The sequence below is a fragment of the Heterodontus francisci genome, chromosome 4, assembly GCF_036365525.1.
Source record: "Heterodontus francisci isolate sHetFra1 chromosome 4, sHetFra1.hap1, whole genome shotgun sequence".
NCBI lineage: Eukaryota > Metazoa > Chordata > Chondrichthyes > Heterodontiformes > Heterodontidae > Heterodontus > Heterodontus francisci.
The window spans coordinates 154,398,800-154,425,460 of record NC_090374.1 but is presented as its reverse complement, the minus strand read 5'-3'; positions in this window follow the sequence as shown (position 1 = coordinate 154,425,460).

The window sequence follows — 26,661 nt, the reverse complement described above, 5'->3', positions numbered from 1 at the left end:
CATCTGCGGACAGAGAACAGAGCAGGCCAGCACTAACTGGGCACAGTGATTGGTCCCTGCGCTGGAACGAGTATGCTCAAGGCCCATCCTATATTGGACCTCAGACCTCATTTAAATCAGACCTCTGAGCTGCAGATGCCTGCTGAGCATCCCCAGGCAGCTTGCTGGCAAAGACCATTCGAATTCTGGGCAAGCAGCGGGCCTCAAGTAGGAACTGGGAGAGAGGGAGTAAACAATCAGGAGGGAGGGTGACTGGGGGAAGGGGCGAGTTATGGAGGCTGCGACCAGGAATTCCCTTCCCAGCTGCACAATCAGGTAAGTACTTTTTAAAAATATACCTTGCGGTTGGTATCCTGCAGTGTATAGGGACCACCAGTTCGGCCACATGTAGGGCTGAATTTTATGTAGTCGGTGGGTGTCCTAACACCAGGCCGGAAAGACAAGGGGAACCCCGCCTCAACCATAATGGGGACTCCCAGCTGCATTTAACAGCGCTCAGGCAATTAACTGCCCGGCACTGGAGTCTCCCTCCCTTTAAGGATGGAGATCCCGCCTCCAAGAGCTGCCAGCCAATCAGAGGGCCCCCAGCTCAGCAGTCCCAGCAGCGCCACTGTTGTTATTGGGTGTCCTCCCCACGTGGCAGAGGGTCCCCCCGCTGCTGGTAAAATGCCAGTGGAGGCAGGATGAGATCCTTAAGTGGCCATTAATTGACCATTTAAGGGTCTCAATTGGCCTCTGGGCAGGAAAGCCGTCCTCGATCTTCTCCCCTGCCCCAACTAAATTTAATGGTTTCGGGAAGGCGATGGGCACTCCAGCCCCTGCTTTCCCTCATGGTTTTATGGGCCCCCATGCCACCTTGCCTGTCCCTAGACGGCTGATAAAATTCAACCTGTAGACTTGTTTTTCCTGAGCTATCCTGGCAAATTAATTTGCAAAAAGGGGCACCAAACAGCCGTTTGGCCCTTTATTGGCATGTATAAATGTCCTAACAACTGTTTCAAGCATGCACCTTGGAGAGTTCTTTTGGTACCTCCACCAATATGGTAGATAGCACACTTTCAATTCAGAATGTGTGTGCAAATGTCACTCACTACATTTGATGTTTTTGCACTCATTTTATACCTGTAAACTGGGCGCACAGCGTCATCAAATTGTGGACCCTACTCTCCTTCCAAACCTCCTCAGTTCTGAAACAGAGTCTGCCCTCAAAAGGATCACCACTCTGTTCTCTCGACAGATGTTGCCTGACCTGCCAAATGTTTCCAGCATTTTGTTTTTCTTTCAGCAAATTCCTCTGAAGTCCTTTTTATGATTTTTTTTTGAGTAAAGGCAAATTAATCATTAGTGAACACGTGAGTGTACTATGAAGTGATAGAATCTTGCCCAACATTTAAGATACACAATTAAACAGCACTATGTTTTCTTTTTGAAGTTCATACTTTGCCACATTACACACTAACTGCACTGGTTAAACAGGAAAGAATATTTAGTGGTCAAAACTACCCAGAACAGTATTTGCTTCTGGCTAATCTAAGTGCACATGGCTTGTGCAGCATGTGATTAAAGCCACAGTATTGCTACATTTCCCGTGATGCAAGTTCTGTGGTTTTAGACAAGCTTCTGCTTGTTCTTACTGACAGACTGAGTGTCAAACTGTGCTAAAAAAAAAACAGCCTATGCTCCATGTGAGCATTGCCACACACACAGAATGGAGTGAGGGAGAGACAGGATCAGAGAGCGATCCTCTTCAAATTTAGGACACTAATATAAAAGTAACCCTGTTCACTTCCATATGATCATTGTTTCATTCAACCCAGCCATGAATCATCTTTAGGCCAGAATTGGTAGCAACGGCAGTTTCCCTTCCATGAAGGACATAAATGAAAAACCTGGGATTTTATGATGATCCAGCAAATTTAATGGTCATTCTTTATGTTGTCAGTCCACAGATTACAAGTTTATTGAATTCACTTTCACAATTGTCCCTGCTGAGATTTAAACTCATGGCCTCTGGGTTTTAGTCCAGATTCATAAGTGCAAAGCTACTGACCGCCAACCCCCCCAAACCAAAATGGTAACATAACCCTTAACCAAAACACTGCCATATCCCTAAAACAAAACACTGCTACACCCTTAACAAAATATTACTATATCCTATAACCAAAGCACGAACATACCCACTAAACAAAACACAATTGTACCCCTTAACCAAAACACTACAATACACTTAACCAGAACATTAACAAAGCTCCTAAACAAAACACAACTATATCCTTTAACCAAAACATTGCCGTACCTTCTAACCAAACTACTAGCATACCCACAAACAAAACACAACCATACTCTTTAAACAAAACACTACTGAACCCCAACGTTTCCTAAAAATTTACTTTATTGTGCACAACCTATTCATTTATGTTTGTGGGCCCTTTATTTCTTTTGTGCAGCTGCGCATGCACGGTAACTTAAAGGGGCCAGTTTGTGTTCAACCTGCACAGGAATTTTAATGTTGCTGCGTGGCTGTGTGGCTTAGCAGGAGCACTGTGAAAACCCCAAACAAAATACTACCACACCCTCTAACCAAAATACTACCATATGGCCTAAGTAAAACCCTACCATAGCCCCTAAATAAAACAATATTGTATCTCCTAACCAAAAGACTTCAGTATCATCTAACAAAATCACTACCATAACCTGGAAATAAAACACTAGCAGAGCCCCTAAACAAAATACAACTGTACCATCTAAACAAAATGCTGCTGTATCCCCTAAGCAAAACAATGTTGTATCCCCTAATACAAATACTAATGTAATCCACAATCAAACTGTAACCTTTAAGCAAAAGGTTACCATATCACCAAAAGACTTCTTTATCCCCTAACCAAAGCATTTCCGTACCACCTAAATAAAACACTACCACACCCTCTAACCAAAAGATTATGGAACCCCCTAAACAAAATTCAACCATATCCCCTACACAAAACACTACTATGTCCCCAAAACAAACACAACCATACTGCCTAAGCAAATTACTCCTATATCCTCTAGTCAAAAGCCTTCTGTATTTTCTATCCAAAACATTACAGCATCCCTTAAAAAAACACGACCGTATCCTCTAAACAAAACACTACCATACCCTTTAAGCAAAACACAATCATATTCCATAACCAAAATACTACTGAATCCCCTAAATAAAACACTACCACATTATTGAACCCCCAAAACAAAACACAATCAAACAGCCTAAACAAAGCTTGCCATGCCCCATAACCAAAACACTACCACATCCCCTAAACAAAACACTACCAAACCCCCTAACCAAAAGACTACTGAAACCTCTAAACAAAACACTACCATACCCCCAAAGTAAACACTACTGTATCCCTTGAACTAAATACTAATGCACCATTAAATAAAACACTACTGTACCCCTAACTAAATCACTACTGTACCACCCAAACAAAACACTAAGGTGTTCCCCACAACCAGAACACTACCGTATCCCCTAAACAAAAGAGTAACATACCGCCTGAACAAAACAGTGCCATATCCCCTAAATAAGCTATTACTGTACCCTGAAATTAAAAACACTATCATATCCCCTAAACAAAAGACTACTGTAAAACTTAATCTAAACACGACTCTATCGCCTAGGCAAAGCACTACTGTGTCTCCTAACCAAAACACTACCATGTTCCTGAACAAACCACTACCAGATCCCTTAAACACACCTCTACTATACTTGCAACCACAACTCAACCTGTTTCCCCTGTGCAAGATATGAGCATTATTTCAAAACAAGCACTATCATACTGCCTAAATAAAACACTCCATTAACCCTAAAAATATTACCATATCCCCTAAACTAAGCATTACAGTACCCCTAAACAAAACACTATCATACACCCTAAACAAAATACTACCTTACTCTGTAACCAAAACACTACCGTACCCTTTAAATAAGTCATTATCGTACCGCTATCCAAAACATTACCATATCCGCTGAACAAAGCACTACCATATCTTCTAACCAAAACACTAACATTGTTCTAATCCAGAAATCCAGTTGGTGAAGGATAGAACTGGAGCCAATCTTGATACACTTTATATTTATTTACAGTTACTTATTATAAGCATACTGCTCCTAACCCAACACCCACAGTTTTAGTCTGTGTCTATTTATTGGGGCTCAAGTGAATCCCCAGATAATGCCCACCACCTGCATACAATTAACACTGTTAATATACAATTAACAGATTTCCCTTTCTGTCCTTAGAGTTAATGTGCACAACCAAAATTTCAAAACAAATCAAAATCAGAACTCTCCATATACTGTACAGAGCATTACATTGCGAGATGCCCCTCCTCTAGGACCCCTAACAATTCCTTCGTCATGCATTTCCTTTTGTAAAATAATCAAACAGTTGATGACTTGCACCCATCCGTATAATTTTTGAGATTTCCTTGCTTTCGATCAAATTTGTTTCAAACCAACAAGGCCATTCCATAACCTTTTCTTACTCACAGTTTTTGTAGAGTCTACATTATCCCACAGTGAACAATTATCTACATAACATTCAATGCATATACCATTTTCAGTACACCCCTTGTACAGAATCTCACTTAAAATATCTGACAGAAAGTATTCCATATCTACTGCCACCACAAGAGCCAGTATTTCAGCAGCTAAAATACTTTTAACAATCCTTTTTTATTGTCTTAGCTTCTCAAGCTAAAGGGCAGCATTCCCCATTTTCATCCATAAGAATGTTATGAAACCAGCTGCACTAGAATACCCATTAGGAAGATTAGCATGTGAAGCATCACTAAAAATGATTAATTGCATGTTTTGGGCCACCTAAGGATGGGAACTTAGGTACGCATTTCTCCAGATTTAATTTTTTTAATGTTTTATTTGCCTTTAAACATTTTCATCTTGAAGGTGTTTTATCGTATTACTTAACTCCAGTAGTGCGAAACTAGCATCTGGTCTAGTCTGAGTGCACAACCAGTTAACTGTCCAATCAAGTTTTGCATCTGCTGTGTCTCTTCTTTAGATACAACATCAAATTTGTGTAATGAGCTAGCATGATTAACCAGGATGAGAGTAACACGCTCTAAATAAGTATATTGATTTAAAGTTATTCCAGACCTACTCTGCTTAATATCTAAACCAATAGATTTAAAAGTCCAACAAGTCTGACTCCCAATTTTAAAATCTATTTTAACATTATTAATAACACATTTCTAAAATACCACAGTACCACCCCAAAAGAAATCATCAACATGCATCATGAAGGTGCCTGAAAGGTTTCCTTTATGAGGTTAATAAAACATTGCAGAATCTGCTTTCAGTTGAACATAACCTATTTTCAGAAAACACGATCTCTCAGAAAAATACCACACCCTGGAAGCATCATTCAGGCCATAGACACATTTGTTTAGTTTCCAGTCTTCTTCTGCATCTACTACCTCTTTGGGTGGTTTCAGAATCTGATGCAAGAGTCACTTCCAGACCCACTATCAGTACTTGTACTGCGCTTTCTTACTCTCTACTCTTTCCGATTAATCTTGAGGAATAAATCTTAACAGTTTGATTGCCTTACCTTACTAGGACCATTCCATTCCCTATGACGCTCTCTTTTATAATGCAGCAAATCTCCTGAATTAAATTTTGTCTCAGATGGCCTTATACGATGCCTCTGAGCTCTCTCAAATTTCTCTGAGACTTCAGCCTTGATGAAAGCCCAACTCCCTCCATGCAAAGCATTCAAATATGAAGAAAAAATGGCACTAATTGTGGTACCTATTGGAGCAGGATCACTATCACATAGCACAGAAGGCAATTTGGGATTTCACCCACAGATTAATTCATAGGCACTATACCCTCCAATCATCAGGAGTGAATTCATTGCAAGAACTGCCTATGTCAGGGTGGTTGTCAACTTGCAGTCTGGTTCATCAGCTAAAACTATATGCAGCATGCCATTTATCATGACATGATTCCTTTCACAGGGGTCGGACACCAGTGTCCGTGGTAAACAATTTTGGGGGTCAGTGACTAGTAATTTCACAGATGAGAAATTTCCTATTGGCTTCTTCTGATCAGCTTTTAAAAAATTGCAAGTGTCAGTTTCACAGCTGACAGGTGCTGAAGCAGAACAGCGTTTTTGAACTTTGGACAGATTTGTGGGACCTGGGGGTTCATGTGCATAGATTTTTAGAGGTGGCAGGACATATTGAGAGAGTAGTTAGGAAAGCATATGGGATCTTGGCTCCAAAAAACAGAGGTATTGAGTACAAAAGCAGGGAGGTTAGGCTAAACCTTTGTAAAGCTGTGATTAGGCCACAATGAGAGTATTATGTCCAGTTCTGGTCACCACACTTTAGGAAGGATGTGAGGGTCCTTGAGAGGGTACAGATGAGATTTACCAGAATGGTTCCAGGGAATGGGAATTTTTGCTATACAGTTAGGTTGGAGAATCTGGGGTTGATCTCCTTGGAGCAAAGGAGATTGAAGGGAGATTTGATTGAGGTGTACAAGACTCTGACAGGTTTGGATAGGATAGACAAAGAAAACCCATTCCCATCAGCTGATAGTACAAGGACTAGGAGACACAGATTTAAGGTTTTGGCAAGTGATCGAAAGGGATGTGAGGAAGAACTATTTTATGCAGTGACCTGGAACTCATTGCCCACAAGGATGTTGGAAGCAGAGACAATGAATGATTTCAAAATGAAATTGGATGGGCACTTGAGGGAAATAAACTTACAGAGTTACAAAGATATAGTCAGGGATTGGGATTGATTGGATTGCTCTGCAGAGAGCCGGCATGGATTTGATGGGTTGAATGGCTTCCTTCTGTGCTGTTATGGCTCTATGACTCTATGGCTCTAAGAAACTTCGCTGGTGTCTTGAGTCCAGTCCTGATCCATTTCTCCATGATTTTGTCGAGAATACCCCTTTTGTCCTTACTAAGTATTATTGTAGAAAGATTAAATCTGGTCACCAGATCTACAAAATTTAGAATGAAAACAATCACTCCAAAAACGAAACTCCAAACAGCGGATCAAAATCCCCCTGACCCTCATAAATCTTGTCCTGTCGCTTCTCTGTAAACATCTCCCCTTCGTCCAAGGTTCCTGTTGTTTATTTATCTTAAATCACATGATTTCCAGCAAAAGGTTGTTTTCAACAACAACATCTCAAGTATCCCCTCAGTGAATTTTATAAAAGCAAAGCCCAGTAACTATGAAATCTGCAGCCTTCTAAAAAAGGAATTCATTTCCACAATTTAAATATTAGTTCTCAAAAATATAACAAAAAATGGAAGCACTGTCATAACACTTCCATCCTTGGAGGAATGAAATGCTATTTTGTGTGAGGTGATGCATTTTGGGAGGACTGACAAGGCAAGGGAATATACAATAGATGGTAGGACACTAGGAAGTACAGAAGGTCAGAGGGACCTTGTTGTACTTGTCCATTGATCACTGAAGGCAGCAGCTCATGTAGATAAGGTGGTTAGGAAGGTATATGGGATACTTGCCTTTATCAGCTGAGGCATAGAATGTAAGAGCAGGGAGGTTGTGATGGAGCTGTATAAAACGCTAGTTAGGCCACAGCTGGAGTACTGTGTACAGTTCTAAGCACCACACTGGAGGAAGGATCTAATTGCACTGGAGAGGGTGCAGAGGAGATTCACCAGGATGTTGCCTGGGTTGGAGAATTTCAGCTATGAAGAGAGACTGAAAAGGCTAGGGTTGTTTTCCTTAGAGCAGAGAAGGCTGAGGAGGGACATGATTGAGATATACAAAATTATGAGCGACATTGATAGATTAGATAGGAAGAGACTTTTTCCCTGAGTGGAGGGGTTAATAACCAGGGGGCATAGATTTAAGGTAAGGGGCAGGAGGTTTAGAGGGAATTTGAGGAAACCAAATTTCACCGAGAGGCTGAATCTGAAACACACTGCCTGAAGAGGTGGTAGAAGCAGGAACCATCACAACATTTAAGAAGTATTTAGATGAGCACATGAAATGCCATAGCATACAAGGCTATGGGCCAAGTGCTGGAAAATGGGATTAGAATAGGTAGGTGCTTGATGGCTGGCACAGAGATGATGGGCCGAAGGGCTGTTTCTGTGCTGTATAACTCTATGACACTATTTTCAAATGTGTTTCATTACAAAGTATGAAAAAAACAGAAGGTGAAAAATTTTAAAATACATTTACACATTCATTCTCATTCACTCTTTACCCACAGTTAATACAGTTTTGTTTTCTATCATATTTGCACTCAGATAATTCAAAGCAAAGTTAAATCTTAGACAAAGCATTTGCAACCACATTATTTTTTCCCGCAATGTGCATAATCTTTAAGTGATAAGGTTGCAATAGTAAACTCCATCAGAATAGTCTGGCATTCTAGTTTTTGAATTTTTCCACAAAATCTAGGGGGTTATGATCAGTATATACCAGTATTTCTCTGTAGTTGTGGCAGACATAAACCTCAAAATGCTTAAGACCTAGCAATAAATGCAGGGTTTCTTTTTCCACTGTTGAATATCTTTTATGGTGTCGATTTAGCTTTTTGGAAAAGTATCCCACTGGCCTTTCCATACCTGATTCATTGTCTTGTAACAGGACTGCACCGACTCCCCAAGCCACTAGCATCAATTGCTACCTTGAAGGATTTAGTTAAATTTGGAGCAGCGAATGCTGTTTCATTAATCAAAATGGCATTCAGCCTCTCAAAAGATGATTGGCACTCCCCTGACCACACTACTTTATTTTTTTTTGTAGCAAATCTGTCAGTGGAGCAGTTATAGTACTAAAATTTGTTGCAAACTTGTGGTAGAACCCACATAACCCCAAAAACCTCCTGGTTTTATCGCTTAGTCTTAGGGGTAGGGGACTCCACTGCTGTTCTTGGCAACACTTGTCCTTGCCCTACTATATGCCTGTGGTAGGTTACTCTGGCTTTTGCAAATTCACTGTTGGTCAGGTTTATCATTACATCAGCCAATTGTAATTTTCTAAACGGAGCTTCCAGTTGTTCCAAGTGGTTCTTCCAAGTGTCACTGTATACCAGCACATCATCAAGGTAAACCACGCAGTGAGGAACACTGGCTACCACTTGGTTCATTAGTCTCTGACAAGTGGCTGGGGCGCCTTTTAGCCAAAATGTCAATACTCGGCATTGCAAAAGAATGTCTGGTGTGACAAAGGCCGATATTTCTTCAGCTGGGGGTATTAAAGGAACCTGCCAGTATCCCTTTAACAAATCTATTTTTGTAAGAAATTGGCACTGCCCACTCTGTGAATACAGTCTTCCAAATGAGGAATTGGGTTGGCACCTGCTTTTGTTACTGCATAAGCCTTTCCGTAGTCTCTGCAGAATCTAGTTGAACCATCAGGTTTAGGCGTGAACACCCCTGGGGAACTCCAGCTGCTTTGACTGGGTTCAGTTAGGTGGTTTTCCAGCATATATTGGATTTCTGCTTTTACCTGGGCCTGTTTCTCTGGACTTATGTGATAAGGATGCTGTTTTATAGGAAAGGATTCCCCTACATCCACATCATGTGTGGCTAAGGTTATACATCCAAGCTTGTCCTGACAGACTCTTTTAAATGCTGTGACTAGCCTTGTTAGGTCTTCTCGTTGGTCTGCATCTAAATATGAAAACATAGCGTCCAATCTCCCTAACAATTCAGTATTAGCTAACTGGATAGTAGGAGGTTGATTTTGAGAATTGTCTCGGTCTCCTTCTGTCTCATCCTCACTATCCCTGTCATCCTTCACTGCCCCTACTACCTGTGTTTGCTTATCCACCTCCCGGCAATGATATTGTTTCATCATATTAATATGACACATCCGATTCTTTTTCAGGTGATCTGGGGTGTCAATCAAATGATTATTTTGTCAATTCTTTTGACAACTTTATATGGACCACTGAACTGTGCTTTCAGCAGTTCACCCTGTAAAGTAGAGGCCTGTTCAGGTTGGAAAAAGGAACCCAACCCAAGCCCAACCGAACCACAACAGACCCGAGCCCGACCCGACCCGAGTCCCTCCGATTTTGCCCCAAGCCCGCCCCGACCTGAACCTGCCCCAACTCGACCCGACCCGAGCCCGACCCGACCATCCTTCACTTACCTTCCGGCTGGGAAGCTCCACGAAGCTGCAGTACATGCGTGATGACGTCGTAGTGACAGCACTCACTCACTGCACAGACTCAGTTTTGTCCCGGACTCCCAGCTCAGGTAAGTTTTTTAATTTCAATACTTACCAGCAGAGCACTTACCCTGTGCATCCGGCCCGACCCAACCCGACTCGACCTGGACTCGGCCTGATCTGACCTGAGCTGAGCCCAAAAGCCATACCCTGAAGATGGGCCCGACCCGACCCGAACCCGACGCATGTCCTCGGATTCCATCGGGTTCGGGTCGGGTAGCAGGCCTCTACTGTAAAGGAAGTAATACTAACACGTCATCTCCTGGTTGAAATATTTGGGTCTTTGCATGCTTCTCTGCCCATCTTTCATGGCTGTTTGGGAAGCTTTAAGGTGTTCCTGAGCCACTTGCAGGCTCTCGTGAACCGTTCCTGGAATACGGATTCAGAATCTAACACAGAATATTTGTCTCTCTGTTCTAAAAACCTTTCTTTAATTAGTTTTAGAGGACCTCTCATCTCATGTCCATAAACTAATTCAAAAGGACTAAAACCAGTAGACTCTTTATGTGAATCCCTAGATGCAAATAAAAGAAGTTCTAGCCCATTATCCCAATCATGGGGATATTCTTCATGACAAGTATGCCCTGATCATCATTTTGAGGGTCTGATGGTACCTTTTTAAACCCCCTTGTGTCTGTGGGTGGTATTCCTCAGACTTTAACTGTGTTATACTCAAATTATCCATAACTTCTTGAAAAATTTTAGACGTAAAATTGGAACCTTGATCCAAATGAATCTCAATCCATATTTAGTAAAGAACCGGGTTAACTTCTCTATCAGTACCTTAGCAGAAATTGTTCTCAAGGGAATGGCCTCTGGGAACTGAGTAGCCATATCCATGATAGTGAGTATATATTGGTGTCGCGTTTTTGTTTTTGGTAAAGGTCCTACACAGTCTACCAACACCCTACTAAATGATTTCCCAAAAACTGGTATGGGAATTAGAGGTGTCAGTTTTATGGCAGGTTGCAGTTTTCCCACAATCTGGCACATATGGCACGTTTTACAAAACCACACCATGTCCTTGGAAAGACCTGGCCAATAAAAATGTTGACTTATTCGTGATTGGATCTTCTGGATCCCCACATGTCCCACTGTAGGAATTTCATGGACTATCCTTAATATTTCCCGATGATACTTGGGCGGTACCACTATCTGGTGAACAACCATCCATTCTTCGTCCACAGGTCCGTGAGGAGGTCTCCACTTCCTCATCAGAATCCCATTGTTAATATAGTCGTCTTCTGGAACTCCCTTTACCTCAGCTGCAGTTAGAACTGATTATGCCACTTTATTTAACTCTGGATCGGCTTGCTGAGCCTTGATCAGAGAAGATTTATTGAACATTTGGTTCGTATTATCCAAATCCCCAAAGAAAGTTTCAGATATTCGACTATCTGACTGCGGTGCCAATTTTACTTCCGACAATAGAACTTGTTTAGCCATTACTTGGGTCACTGCACATGAAGGAAAAATTCCTGGAACCTTTTCCTGCAACTGTTCTGTCTCTTTGACTTCACTTGTTTTTTCTGTGACTACTGGAGAAGCTACTACCTTCACTCCAGCCAAATCATTCCACAGGAGTAGGTCAATTCTGTCTACAGGCAAACGATGGACAACTCCTACAGTTACCATTCCAGACATTAGGTCACACTCCAGGTACACCCAATACGAAGGTACGGGTATATACTCCCTGCCAATACCATTCACTAAAACCTTGGCATTCAATGCGCTCTCTGGTGGAATAGTTATTCCTTTCCTCAGCAAAAGAGTTTGTGTGGCTCCTGTATCCCTAAGTATCCCTGAGTTCCGAAGAAGGGTCACTGACCCAAAACGTTAACTCTGCTTCTCTTTCCACAGATGCTGCCAGACCTGCTGAGTGATTCCAGCATTTCTTGTTTTTGTTTCAGATTTCCAGCATCCGCAGTATTTTGCTTTTATCCCTAAGTATAACTTTAGGTTTATCTGCCTCACTTGAGGGATAAGGAGTAACTTTTCATTTTGACAAGAATTCCCTCTAATTCTCAGATGTCTTGTTCACGTCCCCCGCACTCACAGTGGTTTTTGTACTTGGCCTTACAGCTGCAGTCAGAGCTACAGCCTGATCTGTCATACTTTCAGTCAGGGTCCCTTTCTCTAAATTGGTTTTGTATACCCCAATAAGTCTCATGGGTTTACCCTGCAACTTCCAGAATTCTGCATGTAGGTGTCCCACCTTGTGACAGTGGTGCTTAAGCTTGCTGATCTCACTTCCACCCTCAGCATCTTCCGTTCTGGCCTGAGGAGGAGATCCTGGGGCATTCCCAGCTATCTCTTCTTATCCCCGGCTATTTGCCTTCCTTTCACTCTCCCATCTTCTATCCTTCTCGGGTTTATGGGGGTGACAGACAAGGGGATTGGGCTTGTAAACAAGCTCAAAATCATCAGCAATCTCAGCTGCCTGTTTGGCGGTTGAAAAGCTCTGGTTCTCTACATGGGTTCTTACCAACGGAGGGAGTGATTTTTTAATTTTTTCCAGGCAAATTAGTTCCCTGAGGTTCTCATATATGGCCTCTACTTTTAATGCCCGCAACCAACGATCAAAATTAATTTGCTTTACCTCTCAAATTCTATATAGGTCTGCCCAAGTTGTTTCCGGAGGTTCTGAAATTTCTGCTGGTAAGCTTCAGGGACCAACTCATAAGCAGTGAGAATAGCCTTTTTTGCCATCTCATAATCTGCAGAAGCCTTCTCAGAAAGCATGACATAATCTTCATGAGTACTGCCTATCAACTTGCTTTGCATGAGCAGTGTCCAGCTTTCCTTCAGCCAATTCATCTGTCTGGCTATCTTTTCAAAAGAAATGAAAAATGCCTCTATGTCCCTTTCCTCAAATTTCAGGATGGCTTGTAGAAATTTAAACAACTCTCCACTGGGTCCTGGGCTGGAGTCAGATCTTTCCTCACCAGAACTTTCACTGGAGTCAAAGCCCCCCCTTTGTCTTAGTTCCATCTTTTTAAATTTGAATTCTCCTCTTTTTCACTTTTTCTTTGAAATTCTAGTTCAAACTTTTTCATCTCTTTTTCCTGTTCAAGCTCAAGCTGCTTTATCTGTAACTAAATTTTAGCCTATTCCACTGCACTGCCATCACTTTTCTCTTCTTCCGATTTCAAATGGTGTGCTACTACTGAAATTATAGGCTGATTTTTACCAGCCCCCCAACGTCGAGGGTCATGGTGGGGGGTGGGGGGGGGGCGGGGCTGGGGAGTTCCGGAAATACTTTTGCGAAAGGCCCACCATGGGCCTCAACGCCAGGAAGGCCCCGCTCCATTTTACAGTTGGTGACGAGGCCTCAGGGCAACCCCCCGCCACTTGGCGGTGAAGCCTTCATTTAAATATTTAAATAAATGTCAATCAATGAATAAACACTTACCTTGTCCCGACGGCTGTTTCACACCAATATTCCGGTTGGTGGCCACGTCTGCCGTGTCTTCGGATCTCCGTTTGGAGATCCAAGGTGTGACATTGGTAGGGAGGGGGGAGGAGTGAATTTTTTAGGGTGTGGGGAGCATCCAAATTTAACATAGTTAGTTGAGGGATGGTGGGAAGGGGTTGAAGGTTAAAGGAAAGAAAGTTCGGGGAGGAAAGGTCGTGATGGAAAATTTAATTTTTTGGAGAGGTAGGACAAATAATAAACTGATTATTCATTGTGGGGGTGGGAGAGGGGATCGGAAGTGTGCATAAAATTTTAATTTATTTGAAAACCTGCCACTTTACAAATGTAAATGTGAGTGAAGGGCTTGAAGCCCTTTAAAAATAGCGCTGGCACCTGCGCAGTGGTGCTGGATGTCATTGCCGGGGATGGTGCGTCCACATCCTCTCCATTATTGGGGGCAGGCAATCTGCCCCCTCCATGTTAATGAGCCATCGCACAAAGTATTGTGGCAGCTCTGTGGCGCACGTCTTATGTGTGCGCCACGCACCTTTTGAAGCTCACCGCTGAGAACGCCAGCGAGCTATAAAGGTTCAGCCCAATTTCTGCTTTCTTAGCCCCTGGTTTTAACTCTAACACCAACAATTCTGCCAAATCCTTTATCCTAGCTTTGGTTAAGTTTCTCAAATCACTCAGCAATGCATTCTCCTTCCCCAGAAAGGTCATAGCAACTGACAAAGGCATTCAAGTAGTGTAAACTTTACTCTCATGTATAAGAAACCAATTTTTTTTTACTTTTCCTCATTTCAATTATTATTACCTCACTTACAATTATACGTCGTCGGCATTGAGTTATCTCAGACGAACCTCCAAATATATGCTATGACCGAGGCAGGAGGAGTGCACCGTCATTTTCTAGCTCCACTTCTCCACAGGTCACAACATATATTTAAATGTTTACCCAGATACCGATGCGGTCAATCATATACTCTACTCTTTATCCCAAAATAAAATACACCAACTAGGTTTCTTTAATGAACAACAAATTTATCCATTTATTATCAAAACAAGACTTATCTAGTAATGAAGCAAAGCATTACCGCACAGATTGAAATATGAAAGTTCCATTTTTAAATTATCCCCTCACACACACATACTCACTCTGAAAAAGGTACAGAAATTTTCTGCAGAGATTTGTTAAAAAAAAACAGACAGAAGAATACTTTGGCCAGATACTTGCTAATTCTTGAAGAAAAAAAAGAGAAGATATGAAAAGATGTCCATTGTCCCTTTTTTGTCCCAATTGTGCGTAGGCAGCTATCACTGGGATCTTCCTAGAACAGTTCTTTTCAGGCGACGTTGAGGATCAGTTTGGCAGGCCTTTCAGGAGAAATGTGGCAACAGTTTCAGTCTGTTTCTTACACTTGCCTCTCAGGGCTTCTTAAAGAGTTTGAAAAGCTGGCAGGCTTTTCAAAGAGATGGAACAAGCTGAGTAGGGGTTTGCTCCCTTGGTAAGTTTTCTCCAACTGTTTTTTTTTAACACTGTCCACACCCCAACTCTGTCCAAAGCAAAACCAAAAACAATCTCTCCAAAAGTGAAATCCCAAACAGCAGGTCAAAATCCCCCTGAGCTTCATAAATCTTGCCTTGGCGCTTCTTTGCAAACTTCTCCCCTTCGTCCAAGGTTTCTCTTGTTTATTTATCTTAAATCACATGATTTTCAGCAAAAGGTTGTTTTCAACAACAACATCTCAAGTGTCCCCTCAGTGAACTTTAAAAAGAGTCCAGTAACTATGAAATCTTCAAACTCCAAAAAAATGAATCCATTTCCAGAATTTAAATATAAGTCCTTAAAAATTTAACAAAAAATGGAAGCACTGTCGCGACAATTTCAATTACTGGACAGGTGCCGAGTGCGCATTCTGTTAATCAGAACAGATTGATCAGGAATAGGGCGTTGATGAGGTCTGAACATAGTGAAATAAGTCCTTTAGGAGTAATCTAAATAGGTAGGCCGAATTTATAGTAAAAAAACTTACAACATATAAGCTAGTCATGCAAGGCTCTGGTTGCATCAGATGGGTATGAGTGCGTTGGCATTGCCAATCAAACAGAAAAAGTTATAGACACACTGTGATTAATAGGAGTGGTGAGGTAGATTGCGTAGTTGAAATACCCAATGGACTATCTAAGTATTGGATCTACCATCTGAATATGTATAAGTTCCACTTCTCTTGCAAGGAAGTGGGCCTGCCAATCACAGTTGCACTGGAGGAGGGAAGAAAGCCAGGAAATTGCTGATAAGATTTTGCCCCATGTCCTTGGGAAACCTGGCTGTGCAAAGTCCAGGAAGTAAACACACACCACTTCAAACCAGCATGTCAACGAGCGTACTTTGCACCACACAGTGCGAGGGACCATACAGCAAGGAGATGCTGGACTAACTCCAGTTAGCAATGCAGCCATTCCAGAGCCGTAATAAGGACCAGTCACACAGTTTTGTGTTGGTTATCATAAACTAATTAACTTGTCAGAGGCTGATGTTTTAAGAGGACATTCTGGAGAGGCGAGGCAACACCATGTATCTGATGAGTGTGGACCTGATGAAAAGATCGTTGACTGCTGCCACTTAGTGGAGAGGCCTGGGTCTGCATTTTTTTTCTCCATTCACAAAATGTGGGCGTTGCTTATTGCTCATCCCCAATTTCCCATGAGATACAACTGAGAGGCTTGCTCGGCCATTTTGGAGTCAGCCACATTGCTGAAGGTCCAGAGTCACATATGGGCCAGATTGGGGAAGGACTGCAGATTTCATTCCCTAAAGAACATGAGTGAACTAAATTGTTTTTTACAACAATCTAGTAGTTCCATTCTTATTATTACTGATACTAACTATTTTTCATTGCAGATATATATTTAACTAACTGAATTTCAATTCCTCAGCTGCCCTGGTGGGATATGAACATATGTCTCCAGATTAGGGGGAGGCCGTAGCGTAGAGGTAGTGTCACTGGGCTAGTAATCCAGGGCCTCAAGCTAATGCTCTGGGGACATGGGTTTGAATCCCACCTTGGCAGTTGGTGAAATTTGAACTCAATTAATAAATCTGGAATTAAAAGCTAGTCTAATGGCGACCATGAAACCATTGTCAATTGTTGTAAAACCCATCTGGTTCACTAACGTACTTCAGGGATCTGACATCCTTGCTTGGTCTGGCCAATATGTGACTCCTGACCCACAGCAATGTGGTTGACTTTTAACTGCCCTCTGAAATGGCCTAGCAAGCCACTCAGTGAAATTAGGGATGAGCAACAGATGCTGGCCAAGCCAGCGACGCCCACATCCCATGAATGAATAATAAAAAAAAATGATTAGTCCAGGCCTCCTGGACTAACATAATCTCTATGCTACCACACCCCTACACTATGGGCTGAATATAGCGACCCCATCACAGGCCCCAGTGGTGGACCCAGAAGTGGGTGCTGTTTCCGGTCGTCACATGTGTGGCAGGACCACCGCAATCACATGGCAGGTGGCCAATTACAATAATGGAGGCATGGGGACCATGTCGGAGGAAAGACACAGGTTGCCTCAGAATTTAGCAATGCCTCCATGCAGATTGTCCTCTAGGCTGAAAAGGAAAGGAGTGAGGTCCCCTTCTCTAGTGATGGCAAGAAGAGACTCTCCTGCCTGACCAAGCAAGCCAGGACAGAGATCGCAGAGGAGATCAGCAGCCATGGGGTCACCCCCAGACATGGGTCGAGTGTAGGAAGAGAGTCAATGACCTACTTTGGTCTGCCATGAGTGCTCCACACCTTTCTACTTTCGGGGCTTGCATGTGAGTACACGACATGGGAGGGAGACACCAAAAAGGCACTGTCAAAGGAGGTTGGGCATCACCACATCCTGCCAGATGCATGGATGATTCTCATCCACAAACCACCTTCTTTCAAACCTCACCCTCATTACCTCCCCTGACAGCACATGTGGAGAGGAGCCATGTAAATATTACATAGTTTACAGAAACTATACATTCCTTCAAGGCCCAAAAATCCCAAAAGTAAAGGAAGTCAACTGTGGATAACAAAGGATGTTAAGGATTGTATAAGACTAAAAGTTACCAGAAATAGTAGTAAACCTGAGGATTGGGAGTATTTTAGAATACAGCAAAGGAGGATGAAGAAACTGATAAACAAAAGGAGAATAGAATATGAATGTAAGCTAGCAAAAAATATAAAAACGGACTGTAATAGCTTCTACAAATATGTAAAAAGGAAACATTTGACTAAGACAAATGTGGGTCCATTACAGGCAGAGTCAGCAGAATTTATAATGGGGAATAGAGAAATGGCAGAGAAGCTAAATGATTACTTTGTGTCCGTCTTCACTGAGGAAGATGCAAGAAATCTCCCAGAATTAGAGATCCAAGGGATTAGGGGGAATGAGGAATTGAAGGAAATTAGTATTAGTAAGAAGGTTGATTTGGAGAGATTAATGGGGCTGAAGTTTGATAAGTCCCCGGGACCTGATATTCTACTCCCAGAGTGTTGAAAGAGGTAGCTATAGAAATAGTGGATGCATTGGTGATCATCTTCCAAAATTCTATAGATTCTGGAGCGGTTCCTGCAGATTGGAAGGTCGCAAATGTCACCCCACTATTTAAGAAGGGAGGGAGAGAGAAAGCAAGGAATTACAGACCTGTTAGCCTTACATCAGTCATTGGGAAAATACTAGAATCTATTCTAAAGAATGTGATAAATGGACAGTTGGATAATAATGATCTGATTGGGCATAGGCAACATGGATCTATGAATGGGAAATTATCTTTGATGAACTTGTTGGAGGTTTTTGAGGATGTTACTAACAGAATTGATAAAGGAGTGGATGTGGTATACTTGGATTTTCAGAAGGTTTTTGATAAAGACCCCCACAGGAGGTTGGTTAGAAAAATTATAGCACATGGGATAGGAGGTAATATGCTGGCATGGATTAAGGATTGGTTAACAGGCAGAAAGCAGAGAGTAGGAATAAATGGGTCATTCTCATGTTGGCAGGCTGTAACTAGTGGGGTACCACAGGAATCACTGCTTGGGCCCCAGCTGTTCACAATATATATCAATGATTTGAATGTGGGGACCAAGTTTAGTATTTCCAAGTTTGCGGATCACAGAAAACAAGGTGAGAATGTGTGTTGTGAGGAAGATGCAAAGAGACTTCAAGGGGATTTGGACAGACTTAGTGAGTGGGCAAGAATGTGGCAGATGGAATATCATGTGGAAAAATATGAGGTTATCCACTTTGGTAGGAGGAATAAATGTGCAGAGTATTTCTTAAATGGTAAGAGATTAGAAAGTGCAAGTGTACAAAGGGACCTGATTGTCCTTGTCAATAAGTCACTGAAAGCTAACATGCAGGGGCAGCAAATAATTAAGAAGGCTAATGGCATGTTTAGCCTATATCGCAAGAGGATTTTAGTACAGGAGTGGCGAAGTCTTGTTTCAATTGTATAGAACCTTGGCTAGACCGCACCTGGAGTACTGTGTGCAGTTTTGGTCCCTTTACCTTAGGAAGGATATTGTTGCCATAGAGGGAGTGCAACGAAGGTTCATCAGATTTATTCCCGGGATGGCGAGACTGTCCCGTGAAGAGAGATTGGGGAAACTGGGCCTGTATTCTCTAGAGTTTCAAAGAATGAGAGGTGATTTCATTGACACCTACAAAATACTTAAAGTGATAGACAGGGTAGATGCAGGTAAGATGTCTCCCCTGGTTGGGAAGTCTGGAACCAGGAGACACAATTTCAAAATAAGGGGGAAGCTACTGAGGACAGAGATGAGGAGAAATGTCTTTACTCAGAGGGTTGTGAATCTTTAGAATTCTCTACCCCAGAGGGCTGTGGAAGCTCAGTCATTGAATATGTTTAAAGCAGTGATTGACAGATTTCTAAATACAAATGACATGAGGGGATATGAGGACAGTGTGGGAAAAAGGCATTGAAGTGGATGATCAACCATGATCATATGGAACGGCGGGGCAGGCTCAATGGGCTGAATGGCCTACTCCTGCTCCTATGTTCCTATGTAGGTAAATCCAGCAGGGGATGAGGGGCTGCCACTAACAAAACTGTTATCTCGCTCTTCCTCGAAGTTTTACTATCTCTCTCTTTCCACTTGCAGGACAAGTAGACCCATAACAGGAGGGAGACCTGTGGACTGGCGGAGGAATTGTTGACATATGATCTCTTTCGACGGCTGAGGAGGAGGCACTCGAGTTAGCGGGCATCGAGGATGACTATTCAATAGCAGATGGAGAGATTGGAGTGTCCTCACAAGAATTCTAGTTCTAATTCTAATTCTAATTCTAAAGAGTGAGGATTGTGTTCAATCAACCTCCGACACACATCTGGCGATGCACATCACAGATGGCTGTTATGACGAGGTCTGTGCATCCTGATCCACACATGTTTGTGTTCTCGATTGCAGATCACTGAACGCAGGAAACTCCAGTGGAAGGTGGACATAATTCCACCTCCGAAGAGGATCAACAGTCGGAGGAAGCACCATCCTATGACTCTCTTGCACCTTCCACCGGCGCAGATACTTTCACCTTGGTGGATTTCCGCTCGGCTGTAGAATCAGGGTCACAAGCTGGTAAGAGCATCATACACACGCCCGAGCAGCTGGCTGAGGCTGAGACAGCTGAGGCCTCTGACAATCAGAGAATTGTGGGTGGCTCGGCCCATGCTGAGCCCCAGGTTCATGATGAGTCTCTGGTGTCGACAGCACAGGACATGCTGGAGTTACAGAGAGAGGTAAGGCAACATCTGGCAGAGATGCCAGAGGCCATGCACTGCCATGAACAGATAATGGAGGAGTCTAGCCATGCCATGAGTGCTGCCATGTCTCAGTATGTGAGCAAATGGCTTCCTTCATTGAGAGGTGTGCTTATGACAGATGTCAGGTGGATAATACAACCAGGAACCAGGCTGATTATAGAAGGTTCAGAGGGGAAGTGAAAAAGCAAATACGAGAAGTAAAGAGAGAGTATTAAGAAATAAAAACAGAAAGTGCTAGAAATACTTAGCAGGTATCTGTGAAGAGAAAAGCAAAGTTAACATTTCAGGTCTGTGACCTTTCATCAGAACTGGTAAAGGTTAGAAATGCGATAGGTTTTAAGCAAGTGAAGTGGGGGTGGGGTGGGGGAAGAGAACAAAACCATGTTGACTCTGCCTGATTACCTTGTATTTTTCTAAATGCCCTGCTATAACGTCTTTAATAACAACACCACTGACCACCTCCAGGCGCGTATCCATTGTCTCTCGAGATAAGGAGGCCCAAAAGAAAAAGAAAATAGCTTCTAACATTTTCCCTATGACAGATGTTAAGCTAACGGGCCTGTAGTTTCTTGCTTTCTGTCTCCCTCCCTTTTTGAATAAAGGAGCTACATTGGTTATTTTCCACTCTAATGGAACCTTCCCCGAATCTAGGGAATTTTGGAAAATTAAAACCAATACATCAACTATCTACTAGCCACTTTTTTTAAAACTCTAGGATGAATTCGATCAGGACCTGGGAACTTGTCAGTCTGCAGCTCCAACAATTTGCTCAGAACCACTTTTCTGGTGATTGTAATTTTCTTGAGTTCCTCCCTCCATTTCATTTCCTGATTTACAGCTATTTCTGAGATGTTACTTGTATTCTATATGGTGAAGATTGATGCAAAATAAATGTTCATTTCATCTGCCATCTCATTTTCCCTCAGTAATTCCCCAGACTCACTTTCTATAGGACCAACACTCACTTTGTTAACTCTTCTTTTTTAAATATCCATAGAAACTCTAACTATCTGTTTTTATATTTTTAGCTAGCTTTCTCTTGTACTCTAATTTTTCCCTCCTTATCAATCTTTTGGTCATTCTTTGCTGTTTTTTATATTCTGTCCAATCTTTTGACCTGCCACCCATCTGTGCGCAATTATACGCTTTTCTTTAAGTTTGATACTCTCTTTAACTTCTTTAGTTAACCACGAATGGTCGGTCCTCCCCTTGGATTTTTTCTTTCTCGTTGCTAGTGAGTATTGAAATAGGAGAAACACCAGACAAATGTGTGACTGGAGGGATTGTGCAGAAGGGAGGGCTTCAGATTTCTGGGGCACTGGGAGTGGTCCTGGGGAAGGTGAGACCTGTGCAAGCCAGACGGTCTACACCTGAACAGGACCGGGACGAGTATCCTTGCAGGAAGGTTTGCTGGTGCTGTTGGGGATGGGTTAAACTAGATTGGTAGGGGGATGGGAACCTGAGGGCAGTTTCAGATAGGATTAATTCAGGGCAGGGAACGGCAGGCAGAAAATTAGCGAGTGACTCTGAAAGACACAAGAAGCAAAGGTTAAAAAGAATGCAGCACAGGAATTTGGCAGTGTTAAAAGATATGTATTTAAATGCAAGGAGTATAGCAAATAAAGCCTGAGGGCACAGATAGACACATGGCAGCATGATATCATTGCTATACTGGAAATTTGTTTTAAAGAGGGGCAAAAATAGCAGCTCAACATCCCTGGATACAGAGTTTTCAGGCAGGATAGAGAGGGGGATCAAAAAGGAGGGGTGTAGCATTATTGGTTAAAGAATCAATTACATCTGTGAGGAGGGATGATATGCTAAATGGGTCATCAAATGAGGCCATATGGGTTGAGCTCAGAAATAAAAAGGGGCAGCCATGCAACTAGGAGTGTACTATAGACCCCCAAATAGTGAGAGGGAGATAGAAGAACAAATATGTAGGCAAATTTCTGAGTGCAAAAACAATAGGGCAATAATAGTTCGGGATTTCAACTACCCTAATATCAACTAAGAGACAAACAGTGTGAAGGGCACAGCGGGCACAAGATTCTTGGACTGCATTCAAGAGAACTTTTTTAGCCAGCACAAAACAAGCCCAATGAGAGGGGGCGCAATTCCGGATTTAGTCTTTGGAAACGAAGCTGGGCAAGTGGATGAACTAACAGTTGGTGACCATTTTGGAGATAGCAACCATAATACAGTTAGATTTAGCATTATTATGGAAAAGGACAAAAACAGAACAGGAGTAAAAATTCTAAATTGGGGGAATGCATATTTTACGAAGCTGAGAGGTGATCTGGCGAAAGTGGACTGGACACAACTACTTGAAGGAAAATCAATGGCAAACTAGTGGGAGGCATTCAAAAGCGAGATTCTACATGCACAGTGTAGACATGTCCCCACAAAGAAAAAGGGTGGTACGGCCAAATCTAGAGCCCTTTGGTTATCTAGAAGCATACATGGTAAGAAAAAGAAAGCTTATGACAGTCACAAGAAACATAATACTTTAGAAAGCCTAGAGGAGTATAGAAAGTGCAGGAGTGAATTAAAAAAAGGAAATTAAGACAGCAAAGAGAGGACATGAAAAATAGTGGCAGGTAAAATCAAGGAAAGCCCAAAGATGTTTGATCAGTACATTAAAAGCAAGAGGCTAACTAAGGAAAGGGTAGGGCCTATCAATTCATTCAGTGACAGGAAACAAAGGGTAATGGTCGACGGATGTTTTTGCAACTGGAAGGCTGTTTCCACTGGCGTTCCACAGGGCTCAGTGTTGGGTTCCTTGCTGTTTGTGGTATATATTAATGATTTGGACTTAAATGTGGGAGGTATGATTGGGAAATTTGCAGATGAAACAAAAATTGGCCGTGTAGTTGATAGTGAAGAGGATAGCTGTAGACTCCAGAATGATATCAATGGTTTGGTTGAGTGGGCGGAAAAGTGGCAAATGGAATTCAATTTGGAGAATGGTGTGAGGTAATGCACTTGGGGAGGGCAAACAAAGCAAGGGAATACATAATAAATGAGAGAATATTGAGAGGGGTGGAGGAAGTGAGAGACCTTGGAGTGCATGTCCACAGGTCCCTGAAGGTGGTAGGACAGGTAGATAAATTGGTGAAGAAGGCATGTGGAATACTTTCCTTTATTGGCCGAGGTTTAGGTTACAAAAGCAGGGATGTAATGCTAGAACTCTATAAAACACTGGTTAGGTCACAGCTGGTGTATTGCGTACAGTTCTGGTCACCACATTACAGCAAGGACATAATTGCTCTGGAGAGAGTACAGAGGAGATTTACAAGAATGTTGCCAGGGCTTGAAAATTGCAGCTATGAGGAAAGATTGGATAGGCTAGTGTTGTTTTAGGAGGCGAGAGGTGACTTAATTGAGGTGTACAAAATTATGAGGGGCCTAGATAAAGTAGACAGGAAGGAACTATTTCCCCTAGCAGAGAGGCCAGTTACCAGGGGGCACAGATTTAAGGTGATTGGTTGTCGGATTAGAGGGGACATGAGGAAAAACTTTTTCACCCAGAGAGTGGTGAGTGTCTGGAATTCACTGCCTGGTGGTGTAGGCAGAAACCGTCACCTCATTTCAAAAGTACCTGGACCTGCACCTGAAGTGCTGTAACCTGCAAGGCTACAGACCAGGAGCTGGAACTTGAGATTAGATTGAGTGGCTAGATTTTTCAGGCACCGCAGACATGATGGGCTGAATGGCCTCTTTCTGTGCCGTAACTTTTCTATGGTTCTATGGAATGTATCTATTCTGTGTATTCTGAAATATTCCCTTAAATGTCTGCCACTGCATCTCTATTGACCTATCTCTTAACCTAATTTGCTAGTTCACTATAGTACCTGATGCTGCCACCTGAAACCAAGCCCCCTCCTTACAGACCACCCAACACCCAGCACCACCTTGCACAACTCTCTAGACCCTGCTCACCAGATACTCCACCCGAGACCCTACTTGCTCTTGCACAACACCTGAGACCCTTCTTACCCTGTACTGACACCCGAGACCCAGCCCACCCATGCAGAACGCACAGCACTGCAGGCTGACAATGGCTTCCACTGCCCCCACCCCCCCCACCCCCCCCCCCCCCATTTCCCTGTGCAGTGCTGGTCATGGCTGCCTACCTATTGTGTCAGCGAGGCTTCGCCTTGGTGCTGCCAGCTTTCAACAGCCTGGGTTCCAAAGGCACGTGAGTGCCGCTCTTTGTCCACTTAATTCTAAGCCCCCCCATTGAATCACTTACAATTACATGCAAATGCATCAAAACTATCTGTTCTACAATTTAATTTACACTCCTGTCGCATCGGGGCAGCAAAGCTGCGTTGGTGTTTTCCTGCCAGTAACTAAATCTGGAACTGACATCACAACGTTGGATTTCCAGGTGGACTGATCCGACACTATTCTCCGGCCCCCCCACCCCTATGCCTCCAAATGGCTGCACTAAATATAACCCGATATCACTGTTCCTTCATCATCACTGGTTCAAAATCCTGGAACTCCCGACCTACCAGCATTGCGGGAGTACCTTCACCACGGACTGCTGCGGTTCCAGAAGATGGCCCACCGCCACTTTCTCAAGGGAAACTCAGGATGGGCAATAAAATGCCAGCCTTGCCAACATTCCGACAATGAATTTTTAAAAATTCATCTCTTTTATTATACGAGTACCCATAAAAATTTCCATCCCTGGAAGCCTCCCTCTTTCTTTTGGAGCCTGATTATTCAGTCCTTTCCAGAGCTTGTAGTGTTTCCTTGGGCTTTTCTGCGAACACTTTCCCAGACTTTGTCTGCACTGGACCTTATTTTGTAGTTTGAACTTCCAGTTCATCTCAACTAGAAGGCAAAATCTTACCGCCTGCTCTTAAAATAAATATGGAAACATATAAATAAATTTGGAGACAAATCCCACTACTTAACTGCCATCTGTGCTGCTTTCTCCACAGATGCTGTCTGGCTTGCTGAGTACTCCTGGCATTTCCTGTCTTCGTTTCAGATTTCCAGCATGTGCAGTTTAAGTTTTAATTTTTGTACAGATAAATAAAGTCAGGAGTTAGTGTCACCAGACTTTATGATCCCAAAATTAACCTGGAGCTGGAGATGGGGCAGGGGAGGCAAAAATTAACTGAAAAATCTGGCATGGCCGAGAATGTGGATCAAATCCTGTTGATCTTAAAAACAGGGCCTTATTAACACATTGTAAACCCACCTCCTGCATAGCCGGTGAATGGGAAGGAACACTAATGGCAAATACCTAAGAGGGAAGTAGGCGATTGGGTGACTTAGGGTGTGGTTGGCGACTGGGAGGGTGGAGATCAGGGCTGGGGGGAGATCAGTGATCAGGAATAGAGGGAGATTGGTAATCGGGGTGGAGGGAGATCGGCAGTTGGGGTGGAGTGGTGGGGTCAGTGATCAGGGCTGGGAGGAGATCAGTGATTGGGGTGAGGAGAGTTTGGAGATCAGGGCTGGGGGGAGATCAGTGATTGGGGTGAGGAGAGTTTGGAGATCAGGGCTGGGGGGAGATCAGTGATTGGGGTGAGGAGAGTTTGGAGATCAGGGTTGGGGGGAGATCAGTGATTGGGGTGAGGAGAGGTTGGAGATCAGGGCTGGGGGGAGATCAGTGATTGGGGTGAGGAGAGGTTGGAGATCAGGGCTGGGGGGAGATCAGTGATCAGGAATGGAGGGAGATTGGTAATCGGGGTGGAGGGAGATTGGCAATTGGGGTGGAGTGGTGGGGTCAGTGATCAGGGCTGGGGGGAGATCAGTGATTGGGGTGAGGAGAGTTTGGAGATCAGGGCTGGGGGGAGATCAGTGATTGGGGTGAGGAGAGGTTGGAGATCAGGGCTGGGGGGAGATCGGTGATTGGGGTAGGGGAAATTGGAGATCAAGGTTGGGAGTGAGGTCAGTTCTCAGGGCAGGTAAAAGGTCAGTGATCAGGAGAGGGGGAGGTTGGTGATCAGGGCTGGAGGTAGGTCAGTGATCAGGAGAGGACGAAGTCAGAAATCAGGAGTGGGAAGGTAGGTGATTGGATAGGGAGCAGGAAGCTGGGACTAGGGTTGGAGGAGGCTGAAGTCTTCCTTAAATGATCTGGGTGGAGCACTCATGCTCCTCTTGACCCACAAGGACAGCTAAAGGAGCCATTTACCTTGAAGAGCTGGCAGTTCCCAGC